Consider the following 12,212-nt stretch of genomic DNA (forward strand, 5'->3'; position numbering starts at 1 on the left):
TGTAGACCAGGCTGGCCTCGAACTCAGAAATCCACCTGCCTCTGCCTCCCGAGTGCTGGGATTAAAGGCGTGCGCCACCACGCCCGGCTGTGTTGTTTATATTTTAACTGTTAATATCAACAATATTGCTTGTGTTAATAAATAAAAGTTAGCCATGTATGGTGGAGATCACAGCACCCCAAAGGCTGAGGAGGGGGTTGAGGTTGAGGAGCTAGACAACTTAGTGGAGCTCTGTTTTTGTTTTTTTTTTAATTTCTTTTCTTTTCTTTTCTTTTCTTTTCTTTTCTTTTCTTTTCTTTTCTTTTCTTTTCTTTCCTTTCCTTTCCTTTCCCTTTTCCTTTTCCTTTTCCTTTTCCTCTCCTCTTCTTTTCTTTCTTTCTTTCTTTCTTTCTTTCTTTCTTTCTTTCTTTCTTTCTTTCTTTCTTTCTTTCTAGTGCTTTGGGAAAAAATGGTCCCATTTTTCTTCAGAAGTGCTCACACAGGTATACTGTGATATAGAGTTACTGCATCCTGATTTTAGTCAACAAAGAACTGGAGCTGTCAGCATGTGCATTAGAGATCATGTGCACATCCATAGGATGGAATACAATACACCCATAAAAAATAAAATGGTCCCAGGGCACTATCCAGGAAAGATGTCTCAGTGAGGCCATTCCACAAGAAAAGGATATTGCTGCTATGTGTAATGTGAGCTCACTTTGATTTGTTCTTTGTCTTTTTTTTTTTTTTAAACTTGGTTTATTTTGGACTTTTGAGACAGGATCTCAGAAACATTGTGTTTGATGAGTAAAAAAAGAAGGGAGCACCCGGATTTGAACCGGGGACCTCTTGATCTGCAGTCAAATGCTCTACCCCTGAGCTATGCTCCCAGCTGTTTATGTATGTGTAATACATAACATATAATACATAATTCTAAACCTGCATGGCCATCTGACGTGTACTGACCAGTGCTCTGCCATCATCTGCTTCCTCCCTGAGGCCCAGCCCTGAGCTGCCTTTGCATACCTGACTGCCACATTCTCATAAAAAGCAGCCTCCTGCCCTAGTTCCCAGTTGAGGGAGGCACATTAAATTGACTCAGTGGTTAAGAGCATTTGTTATCACTGCAGAGGACTCAGGTTCAAGTCCTAGCACCCAGAAGCACACAACCAGTCCAGGAGGACCTGACTCCCTTTTCTGACCTTGGCAGCCATCAGGGACACACATGGTACAGACATTTATTCACGTAAAATGCCTCTGTGTGTGTGTGTCTATATCTATATATATCTATGTATTATATTTATATCTATCTATCTATCTATAAATTGTATCATGGAATTCTACAACTGAATACCTTTAGATTTACATACAAGAGCATAGCCGAGAAAGCAGGCCGTTAAACAGATCCCCTGGAGGTAAAGGGCATGGCAGGTCTGGGCAAAAGCAAAAGCTTTACTGAGAAATAATGTAGAAAAATGTAGAAAAAGTAGAAAAATAATGTAGACAAATAATGTAGACAAATCTGTAGAAAGGAAATGTAGACTCATAGGGAAAGGAGCTAGGGGTGATGTGTGTTGATATCAAACTTACTGAAAATTCACACTCACACACAGATTGAAGATGTTGATTTAATCTGTAACCTTCCATATTGTAGATATGAAATAAAAATCAGTCATTAGACTCACTTCCAAATACAGCACACCTGATTAGTGGCCACAGCACAACCAGAGTCCACATTTACACTTAAGTGGCATCTTTGCACAGCGTTTTGGGGCAGTAGATGAACCTGCTCTGTCTCTTCCTCCTTCCTATTCTCCATTTGCAGACAGAAGTTATCTGAGAAGAGAATCCAGTCCACAGTGGGGATGAAAAAATCTGTATGAAATGGACACTTTTCTAGACACATACCAGGTGCCAAAGTTAAAACAGGGTCAGATAAACCATCTAACAGATTCATAACCCCTAAAGAAATAGAAGCAGTCATTAATATTCTCCCAACCAGAAAAAAAAAAGCCCAGGACCAGATAGGTTTAGTGCAGAATTCTATCAGATCTTTAAAGAAGACCTAATACCAGTACTCTTTAAACTACTTCACACAATAGAAGCAGAAGGAACACTACCCAGTTCATTCTAGGAAGCCACAGTTACACTTGTACCTAAACCACACAAAGACCCAACAAAGAAAGAGAACTTCACACCAATTTCCCTTATTATGAACATTGATGCAAAACTACTCAATAAAATTCTTGCCAACTGGATCTAAGAACACATAAAAATGATCATTCACCACAATCAAGTAGGCTTCATCCCAGGGATGCACGGATGGCTCAATGTACAGAAATCCATCATTTGTTCTTCAAAACATAAAAAGTAACATGGTTTCAGTTTTAAGACAGTTTATAATTTTTACAGTTTTTTTTCCAAAATGTGAATAACACATAGCCTTACCCTTGTCTGTTGCACTAACTAAACACATCATAGAACATGACTTGCCTTCACTGAGTTACTAGTTCACCCTCTGCAACCCATGCCTCCCCCCCCCCCCCCCCCCCCCCCCCCCCCCCCCCCCCCGCAACATTCCGCCTCCCTGCCCTGGACTTATGAGAGCTATCTTACTGAGCACAGATCTTAGTGGATGCAATCAGAAGACCAATTTCATCTCTTCCTGGGAGAATTCTTGGACAGACAAGAGAAAAAATTAAGAAAGTAAGAAGTACAGGAAAGGGATGGTCTGTCTCTGAAAGGTGCGGTGTGGTCCAGTCTTAGGCATTTTACACATCAACAAATCACATACGTGTAGATACAAGTGAAGGTCCAGACAGACAGAGCTGTTCAGACAAAGCTCAGCTGAAGCAGCCAGGGCTGAGGAGGCTTCCAGGAAGCTCTGGAAGGCTGGGTCACATCTCAGATGGTTCCAGAAACCACAGGGAAGCTTTTATGAGGCCTTAGCTCCACCCAGGGTGTTCGAGTTGTTTGAGGTGAGGCCTGGGAAAAGGATCTTTTATAGACTCTTTGATTAATCATAATTTATTTTGGGTATCAAAACCACCATAATAAAGCATTAATAGTTGCTGTTTCTAAAAAAAAAATTAACTCTGTTGTCTTTAAAAATTAAAATTCAGATAGCTATGTAGAAAAATAAAAACTAGGTATGAGTAGGGGGCACCTGGATTTGAACCAGGGACCTCTTGATCTGCAGTCAAATGCTCTACCCCTGAGCTATACCCCCAATACTAATAGAAGGCTTAATTAATATCCTTCACTTCCAGAGTAATACACCCACATCACTTGTAAACTATGCATCATCCTTTGAGAACTTCCAGGCTGAGTCAGAGAAAGCACATCACTCTCCTGCAACAAGAGTCACAGGTCTGCTCTGAATTGGAAATGTAAGAATTCTTTGGAAAAGTGGGTGGATGGTATTTTGCTGGGGCAAAGACATGAAAGTGGACATAGATGTGAAAGGCTCAGGTAGACTTCGGAAGGAACATTTCACTGAAGCAGACATGGGAGAGAGGATGTTCTGCTAAGGCAAGCATGTGAAAGAACACATGATGAAGGAGTCTTTGCTAACAAAATACATATATTGGTCCACCTTACATCGTATAGTGGAACTGCATTGTCAGGATTCTGTGGAGTTGGGCTGATTGGATGCACATGCTGAGGCAAGATCCATGGAGGACATATGATGTTTGGTTGGTATAAATAGGACTCCACAGAGTGATGGAGAGAGCTTGGCTTGCTGTTACAGCTTACTGTGCAGTGTTTGAGTTTGTGGGTCTTCACTATTCTTCCCTGAGAGAGGCATAGCCAAGAACTTCTCTTGGTGTTCCTGATGGCCCCTCCTGCTCACTTGAGCTGAAGCTGAGGCCTGGCTGTCTCTGCTAGGTAGTGCCACCACTGCTGGTTCATGTTTGCTATCCTGACTCTACCAAACTGGACTGCTGATGTATCTGTGAGGTGTTTGTGAAAGGATTGAGCTGATACTGCCTGCTAAGCTATGAACTGAAATGCTGATCTCCAGAAAATACAGATGGGAGTTGCTCCAAAGATCCTTTCTAAACAGGTCCACTTCCCCCATATCCTTTCTTTTCCACTAGCTCTGGTGGGTTATAAGGAAGGTTAAAGTGTTTAAGAACCATTATTAAAAATAAGACTTATACCCTTTCTTAGAAAACCCACAGCATGTTCTCCCAGGATTAGACAGTTCTGGAGTGGCACTGATAATGGCTGCTAGAATAATCTTCAGAGTCAAGCTCTGAGTCTATCAAGGTATGATCTACAAACATAAATTCCACACAGCTGAGGTGTTTATCTTGTCAAATATGATGACAAGTTCATGCCTGATTCTCTTGTACTCTTAGGTTCAGGGAACTTGCTACAGAACTACAGGCTATAAATAGTAGAAGGTGGACTTCTGAATCTCCCAAACTATTAATGGGCCAACAGTCACAAGAAATTTCATCAGACTAACCCACATGGCCCTGAAGTTGATGGTGGACAAAGCCCCATTCTGTCTGGAAACCAGTCTGTGTGTGGAGGTGTCTGCCTGACATGGCTTTTCTCCTCTGCTAGATGCTTAGCCTGCCCTTGCATAAGCCCATACTCAGCTCCTTACTTGCCGCAATTTAAAATAATCAAATCTTGGATATCTGTTACACCTCGTTGGATATCTTTCTTATTTATTTTATAAACATTATTTTCCCATTAATCTGGTATTAATTTCAATTACTGCACAAGGAGACCTTGAAACTAGAATTTGAAACCTAGTAGTTTGTTTTGTAGGAAAAAAAGTAGGAAACACTGGTAGAGCATGGTTGCATTAGGTGGGGAAAGGAAGAAAGACAAGTATGGGTGGGAGATGAAGCCCTCATTGATCATATGCAACCAGGGATGAACACATTCAGGTCACCTCAGGTCACCCTCCCTCAAAGGACAAGGGGGCTGGGTTGTTTAACTGTCACCTCCAGGCAGTATTTTACAAGGCTATTCATGACCAGATTTGTATTTCCCTCATGTTTTTAGCATGTTGCATGTTCTACAGCATGAGCATACTTCAGTGGTAAAGTGGCAGAGCTCAAAAGGCTTCCCAGAGCCCCTCCGCGCCTCCAACTGATGTAACCCCTAAGCCAGCAGCAGAAGCTGTGCAGAGTGAGCATAGTGATGCCAGTCCCATGTCCATCAACGAGGTCATTCTGTCGGCCTCGGGGGCCTGCAAGCTCATCGACTCCCTGCACTCCTACTGCTTCTCCGCTCGGCAGAACAAGAGCCAGGTATGCTGCCTGCGGGAGCAGGTTGTGAAGAAGAATGGAGAGCTAAAGAGCCTTGGGCAGAAGGTCAGCCGATCTGACAGCCAGGTGCGCAAGCTGTGGGAGAAGCTGGACGAGCTGAGAAGAGCGAGTCTCCCCTACCTCCCCTACCTAAGTGGCCTGCAGCTCCCCAGCCACGGTCAGTACTTAGCCAAGTGCTCCCATGCCTTCCTTACGCTGAATAGGGGAGGTTCTCCTGCTGTGTGTCAGGTCTCTCTGGGCTCCACATTTCCTGTGCTTGCTCTCAGTGGTCATTGTTCAGCAGCAGATCTAGTCACAGAGAAGGGCAGGAAGATTTAGCATTGTAAGTAGCCAGGTGTGGTGACCCATACCTTTAATCCCAGTGCCCAGAAGGCAGAGGCAAGTGCATCTGTGAGTTCTAGGCCAGCCTGGTCCACAGCTCAAGGTCAGCCAAGGCTGTATGGTGAGGCTTATGTCTCTAAAAGCAAAAGAACGATTTTATATATTTCAAGTGTGCCTTAAGAGTAAGGACAGTGTGGATAGTGTTCAGCACATATGGGACACTCTTCTGACTGCATTCACTTTATCTGAATCCGCGTTGGTCAGTGCGGGTGTGACGCACAGACCTGGCTGCTAGAGCAAACATTTCAGTGTCTCCTGGACCTCAGTGGAGATAGTGAAGCCTGTGATTTTTTTCCCTGCATCAAGCTGAACTGGGTGTACTGCTTTTGTAATTCTTATCCCTGATGTTGCTGTGACTGCTAATACAGAACTTTGTGAACAGCCAGCAGTATTGATATTGTTTCTGTTTCAGTTTTCATTATTATTATGTTGCTACTTTCTCCTTGCTTTGGTTCTATTTCTGGCTTCTACAGTTTCATAACATGAAGCCATTCTCCCTGTGGCCCTTTTCTGGATTTGCTGTATGCTACACGTATTGGTCACCAATGTTTTGTCAACTCAGTCGTGAGGGTTTCTTACTCCTGGAGCTATTTGAATTGTGGTGATGAGCTCTGAAGGGAATAGGTTAGTAGAGGGGACGTATAACTTGGAGTTATTTTAGATTCTATTATTATGAGGTTAGTGCTAGGCTGTCTTTAAGCCTGCTTTTTGAAATGTTGAGATGTCATTGTGGCTGGCATGGTGGTTTGAACTTGNGTCATCAGACTTGTGGATAAGTGTCTCAANTTTTGACTTGGGTTCAGAAATGTGCTGTACCCTCACTGGTTACATTGTTCTTTTCCTGAGCTGAGACTGAAATCTCCCTGGTATGAGTCAGCAGATTGTTGCCTAACTTCTTNTACTCAGTCAGCTGATTGCTAGAAAGGTGAGGCACACTCTTACTGCAATTCCGGAGGTACCTATTTCTTCTATGTGTCTGTCAAGTTAATGGTTTTGGTTAAGTCTTTTTACACTTTTACAGGGTCTGACCATGTAGCCCAGGTTAGCCTTGAACTTGTGGTTATCCTCCAGCCTCAACCTCTCAAGTACTAGTATTACACACTTGCANCACCACACTTGACTGTATATGTCAACTTTTGCTTTAGACTTGAAAACTTTGTTTGAGGGGGCTGGAGAGATNGCTCAGCAGTTAAGAGCACTGACTGCTCTTCCAGAGGTCATGAGTTCAAATCCCAGCAACCACATGGTGGCTCACAACCATCCTTAATAAGATCTGATGCCCTCTTCTGGTGTGTCTGAAGACAGCTAAAGTGTACTCATTGTATATATAAAATAAATAAATAAAATCTGGGGGGGGTGGGGCTGGAGAGATGGCTCAGCGGGTAAGAGCACTGACTGCTCTTCCAANGGTCATGAGTTCAAATCCCAGCAACCACATGGTGGCTCACAACCATCCTTAATAAGATCTGATGCCCTCTTCTGGTGTGTCTGAGGACAGAGCTACAGTGTACTACATATAATAATAAAATAAATCTTTAAGAAGAAAAAAAAAGACCCCAGTCCTGGCTGCCTAGAAGCCACTCTTCTCCTAGGTGCCTTTAGAACAAGACGTAGAATCTTCAAGCTCCTCCAACCCCATGTAAGCCTGGATGCTGCCATGCTCCCTCATTGATGATAATGGTCTGAACCCTTGACCCTGTAAGTCAACACCAATTAAATGTTGTCCTTTATAAGACTTGCCTTGGTCATGGTGTCTCTTCACAGCAATAAAACCCTAATTAAGACAGACACAAACACCCTACACTAAGTATCCTGGAATGGACCACATGAGTTTACTTGAGTAATTCCAACTAATGGAGACCTCCAATCTTCACTGAGGCCCTGCCTAAGGTAAATATGGTAAGTTAACTATCAGAGTCACATTTAAGCAAGTGGACAACTCAGTTTGAACCAGGGAATCTTGATCTGCAGTTCAATGTTCTGCCACTGCCTATACTCCCACTGATTAGCACTTCTTCAACCTTGGGACCATACCCAGGCTTACTATATGTTCATGATCTACTACTTCCAATACTGATCTTGAACCTGGCAGGATTTTTCTATTTAGGTTTGCCCTCTACCATTCTCTCCAACCGCAGCTAGACCACTCAATGCCATCTCTCTCAGGGTATATTAAAGACATCAACTTCAGAAGTAGAAAAGACCCCTGTTCATGTGCTTTCCTTAAGTTCACACTAAGTGGCCAAGTCAAGAGCTGGGGGTTCTGGGTCTTCATTAGCAAACCTGCAGCCCAGAGAGAACGTTATCCTCCAGGACAACAGGATGGCGCTCATCACTTCACCCGGTCATATATTCACTCAAGTACACACATGGAGCTCATTAGTTTCTGGTCACTGATCAACCACATAGATTACACAAAGAAGAGACCAGTCATTTTCCTTTTTCCTCAGATTCTTAGTATAAAGGAGGAGTCAAATTCATGGATTACTAACTTTTCTTAGAGGTGGCAGGAACTGAAGCACAGGACAGGAGGAGCTGGGTATGAGGAGCACCATTGGAGCTCAGGAGTGGCTTCCTGAGAGATGAAAGACAAGGGCTTCTAAGAGGCCATTCTGTTCTAAGTCTCTTCTAAGCTTAATTTCCAGCAATGAGTGACCCACAGTGTCACAGCCTTAGAGAACAATCCACTGTGATCTGAGTGGGCTTCACAGAGCAGCACTCAGATGGGGCCTGAGTAGAATCCACAGGACAGGTGAACACAGATCAGTGCATAATGGAACACCGTCCAGGGCAAGGGACAATGTGATAATAGGGGTTTTATTTGGGAATTTTGGGCCACTGAAGGCATTTTACTGTCTAGCATCTAAAAGAAATCTGAGGAAGGGGGCACCTGGATTTGAACCAGGGACCTCTTGATCTGCAGTCAAATGCTCTACCCCTGAGCTATACCCCCATTGATATTAGTGTACACAGTTTACAATTTACATCTCTGTGGTCATATATTATGACTGACTATAAAGTTAAATTACAGATGCTCACAAACCCACTTTCCAGAAGTTGCCAGACCTGACTGGTGAGATGCCTTCCTCAGCTCTGCAGCTTTCCAGGCCCATCCTTGAATAGCATCATCACCCAAGAAAAGGAGCAGAGCAGCCCCAGACCCTGAGCCCACTTCACACTGCTGTCCTGGGCTAGCTCCTGAGCTGGCCAACTGTCTACACCCCAAAGACACCCCTCTCTTCCTTTCCTGAGGACAAATGTGCTGTCACTCAGAGTTCTCACAGGGCCCTAGCTGGCACTGTCAGCAGCATCACTGCAGGATCCCTCTCTGCCTGAGACAACAGCTCAGCCAGGCTTTAGCCTCTGAGGATGAAGCAAGTGAGCAGTGAGCTCTGAAAGGAGGAGAGATGCTTACAGTTAAATGTCCACCCTACACAGACAGCCCAATTCTGTGACTGGCCTCCTTAGTTATGACTACAGATTCACCAGAGAGCCACAGAGCCACATCCTTTTATGGTTGGGCTTTCCTTTCTGGTCCTTTGACACAGCCTGTCACTATAACTGCTGTGCCTAGAAAGTCCTTAATTCTCCCTTATACTTCCTGCCTTCTATTTAACATCATATCTACATATCTACAGGTCAACAGAACCAGAGAAACTAGGTATGTACAGGAACAGTGGAGATAGTTTATAAGAATGGGAGGAACAGTTAGCATGTAGGAAGAGATAGGAGACAGCCATCTGTTCACAAGATAGGCGATAGGCTGGTCTGTAGCTCCCAGGTCTGGCTAGGTACATAACTGGAGTGAATGGAAGAAACAAGACTTAGTGTGTGATATCTCTATGAGTAAAAACAATCTTGTGGTAGGGGGCACCTGGATTTGAACCAGGGACCTCTTGATCTGCAGTCAAATGCTCTACCCCTGAGCTATACCCCCACCTGTTTATTAATGTCTCATGGGCACTCATAATGTCATGTCCTCATGAATGACCAGCACTCTCCTGCTGAGGTCCTCCCTGAGGCAGGAGGCTTCAGCTGGTGCTGCTTCAGCCTTCAACTCAACTAAACCCACATGCAACACAAGGGCTACTTACCTGGCCTGTGGAGGTGAATGAAGGCAGGAGTGGACAGAATGGAAAGATCTCTGTCTTCTAAGAGTTCCTTGGTCATTCTCTAGTAGGAACAAATTAAAGCACTCCTGCTCAATAGCCAAGTCATTCAGTCACATCTACATATCTACAAGTCAACCATAGCTACAGATATGATGAAGGACATCTGCAGATCATGGTCACTGCAGCATGACACAGGACAGTGGTTGATAACATGTGGTCATCAGGTGACAGATTCTTGAAACTGGGCTTGTTTGAGATTAGTTTCCTGTGCCTTCCTCTTATAACTTTGTAGTCTCCCTCATTAGCACAGGTCAGCTGCACTGCCTCACCCAAGGATTTAGAATATATAGTGACATCTATAATGTGCTAGAGGACCCACCCCCTTCAGACTGGACTCAATCAGGCTTGGTTTTACCATATTCTTCCCCATAGGCCTACCACAGGACACCCAGAATCCCTCCATGTCCAGAACATTGCAGCCTTTGCTTCTCAATGTAATTAGAATTTTGGTTTCTTTAAAATTCAATTAGGTAGGATAGCAAAACTATTCTCAACAATAAAAGAACCTCTGATGGAGGCACAATTTCTGATCCCAAGTTGTACAACAGAGCAATTGTGATTAAAACAACAACAACAACAACAACAACTGCATGGTACTGGCACAATGACACACAGGTAGATCAATGGAATAGAACTGAAAACCCAGAAATGAACCCACACACCTATGGTCACTTGATCTTTGACAAAGGAGATAAAACCATCCAGTGGGAAAAAGACAGCATTTTCAACAAATGGTGCAGGCTCAACAGGCGGTGAGCATGTAGAAGAATGAAAATCGATCCATTCTTATCTCCTGGTACAAAGCTCAAGTCTAAGTGGATCAAAGAACTCCACATAAAACGAGAGACACTAAAACTTATAGAGGAGAAAGTGGGGCAAAATATGGGCACAGGGGAAAAATTCCTGAACAGAACACTAATGGTTTAAACTGTAAGATGAAGAATTGACAAATGGGACCTCAGGAAATTACAAAGCTTCAGTAAGGCAGAGGACACTGTCAATAAGACAAAAAGGCAACCAATAGATTGGGAAAAGACATTTACCAAACCTAATATTGATAGAGGGCTAATATCCAATATATACAAAGAACTCAAGAAGTTAGACTCCAGGGAACCCAATAATCCTATTTAAAAATGGAGTACATAGCTAAACAAAGAATTCTCCACTGAGGAATACCCAATGGCTGAGAAACACCTAAAAAATGTTCAACATCCTTAGTCATCAGGGAAATGCAAATCAAAACAACCATGAGATTCCACCTCACACCAGTCAGAATAGCTACGATCAAAAACTCAGGTGACAGCAGATGCTGGCAAGGATGTGGAGAAAGAGGAACACTCCTCCACTGCTGGTGGAATTGCAAGCTGCTACAACCATTCTGGATATCAGTTTGGCAGTTCCTCAGAAAATTGGACATAGTATTACCAGAGGATCCAGCAATACCACTCCTGGTCATACACCAAGAAGATAGTCCTACATGTAATAATGACACATGCTCCACTATGTTCATAGCAGCCTTATTTATAATAGCCAGGAGCTGGATATAACCCAGATGTCCCTCAACAGAGGAATGGATGCAGAAAATGTGTTACATTTACACAATGGAGTACTACTCAGCTATTAAAAACAATGAATTCATGAAATTCTTAGATAAATGGATGGATCCAGAGGATTCATCCTAAGTGAGGTAACCAAATTACAAAAGCACACACATGATATGCACTCATTGATACGTGGATATTAGACCAATAGCTCAGAATACCCAAGCTACAATTCACAAAACACATGAAACTGGAGAAGAAGGAAGACCTAAGTGTGGATACTTTAGTACTTCTCAGAAGGGGGAACAAAATAGCCATAGAAGGAGTTAGAGACAGAGTGTGAAACAGACTGAGGAATAACTATGCAGAAACTGCCCCATCCGGGGATCCATCCCACAAGCAACCACCAAAACCAGACTCTATTGTGGATTCTAACAATAGCTTGTTGACAGGAGCCTGATATAGCTGTCTCCTCAGAGGCTCGGCCAGTGTCTGACAAATACAGAAGTGGATGCTTACAGCCATCCATTGGACTGAGCACAGGATCCCCAATGAAAGAGCTAGAGAAAAGTACCCAAGGAGCTGAAGGGGTTTGCATCGCCATAGGAGGAACAACAATATGAACTAACTAGTATCTCCAGAACTCCCTGGGACTAAACCACCAACCAAAGAAAACTCATTGTGGGACCCATGGCTCTAGTTGCATATGTAGCAGAGGATGGACAAGTAAGTCATCAATGGGAGGAGAGGCCCTTNGTCCTGTGAAGGTTCTATGCACCAGTATAGGGGACTGCCAGGGCCAGTTAGCTGGAGTGAGTGGGTGAGTGAGCAGGGGGAGGGAGGGAAGG

The 12,212-nt window shown here is 43.6% G+C and overlaps 1 long non-coding RNA gene and 4 other non-coding genes across 5 annotated transcripts in view; all 5 read right to left on the minus strand.

Moving 5' to 3' along the window:
* LOC115031337 overlaps positions 1–10,056 on the minus strand; it is a 12,392-nt gene extending 2,336 nt beyond the window's left edge. Inside the window, exons 1-2 of the long non-coding RNA XR_003836972.1 lie at positions 9,746–10,056; positions 5,465–5,558 (exon numbers count right to left, since the gene is read on the minus strand). This is a non-coding gene — a long non-coding RNA (uncharacterized LOC115031337). The remainder of the gene's footprint in view (positions 1–5,464; positions 5,559–9,745) is intronic.
* Positions 798–869, minus strand: Trnac-gca. The gene has a single exon. It is a non-coding gene; the product is annotated as a tRNA-Cys (tRNA).
* Positions 3,137–3,208, minus strand: Trnac-gca. Its single transcript has one exon. It is a non-coding gene; the product is annotated as a tRNA-Cys (tRNA).
* Positions 8,533–8,604, minus strand: Trnac-gca. Its single transcript has one exon. It is a non-coding gene; the product is annotated as a tRNA-Cys (tRNA).
* On the minus strand, positions 9,517–9,588 carry Trnac-gca. The gene has a single exon. It is a non-coding gene; the product is annotated as a tRNA-Cys (tRNA).
* Positions 10,057–12,212: the final 2,156 nt, after the last annotated feature.

Source organism: Mus caroli, chromosome 6 (assembly GCF_900094665.2).
Source record: "Mus caroli chromosome 6, CAROLI_EIJ_v1.1, whole genome shotgun sequence".
Taxonomy (NCBI): domain Eukaryota; kingdom Metazoa; phylum Chordata; class Mammalia; order Rodentia; family Muridae; genus Mus; species Mus caroli.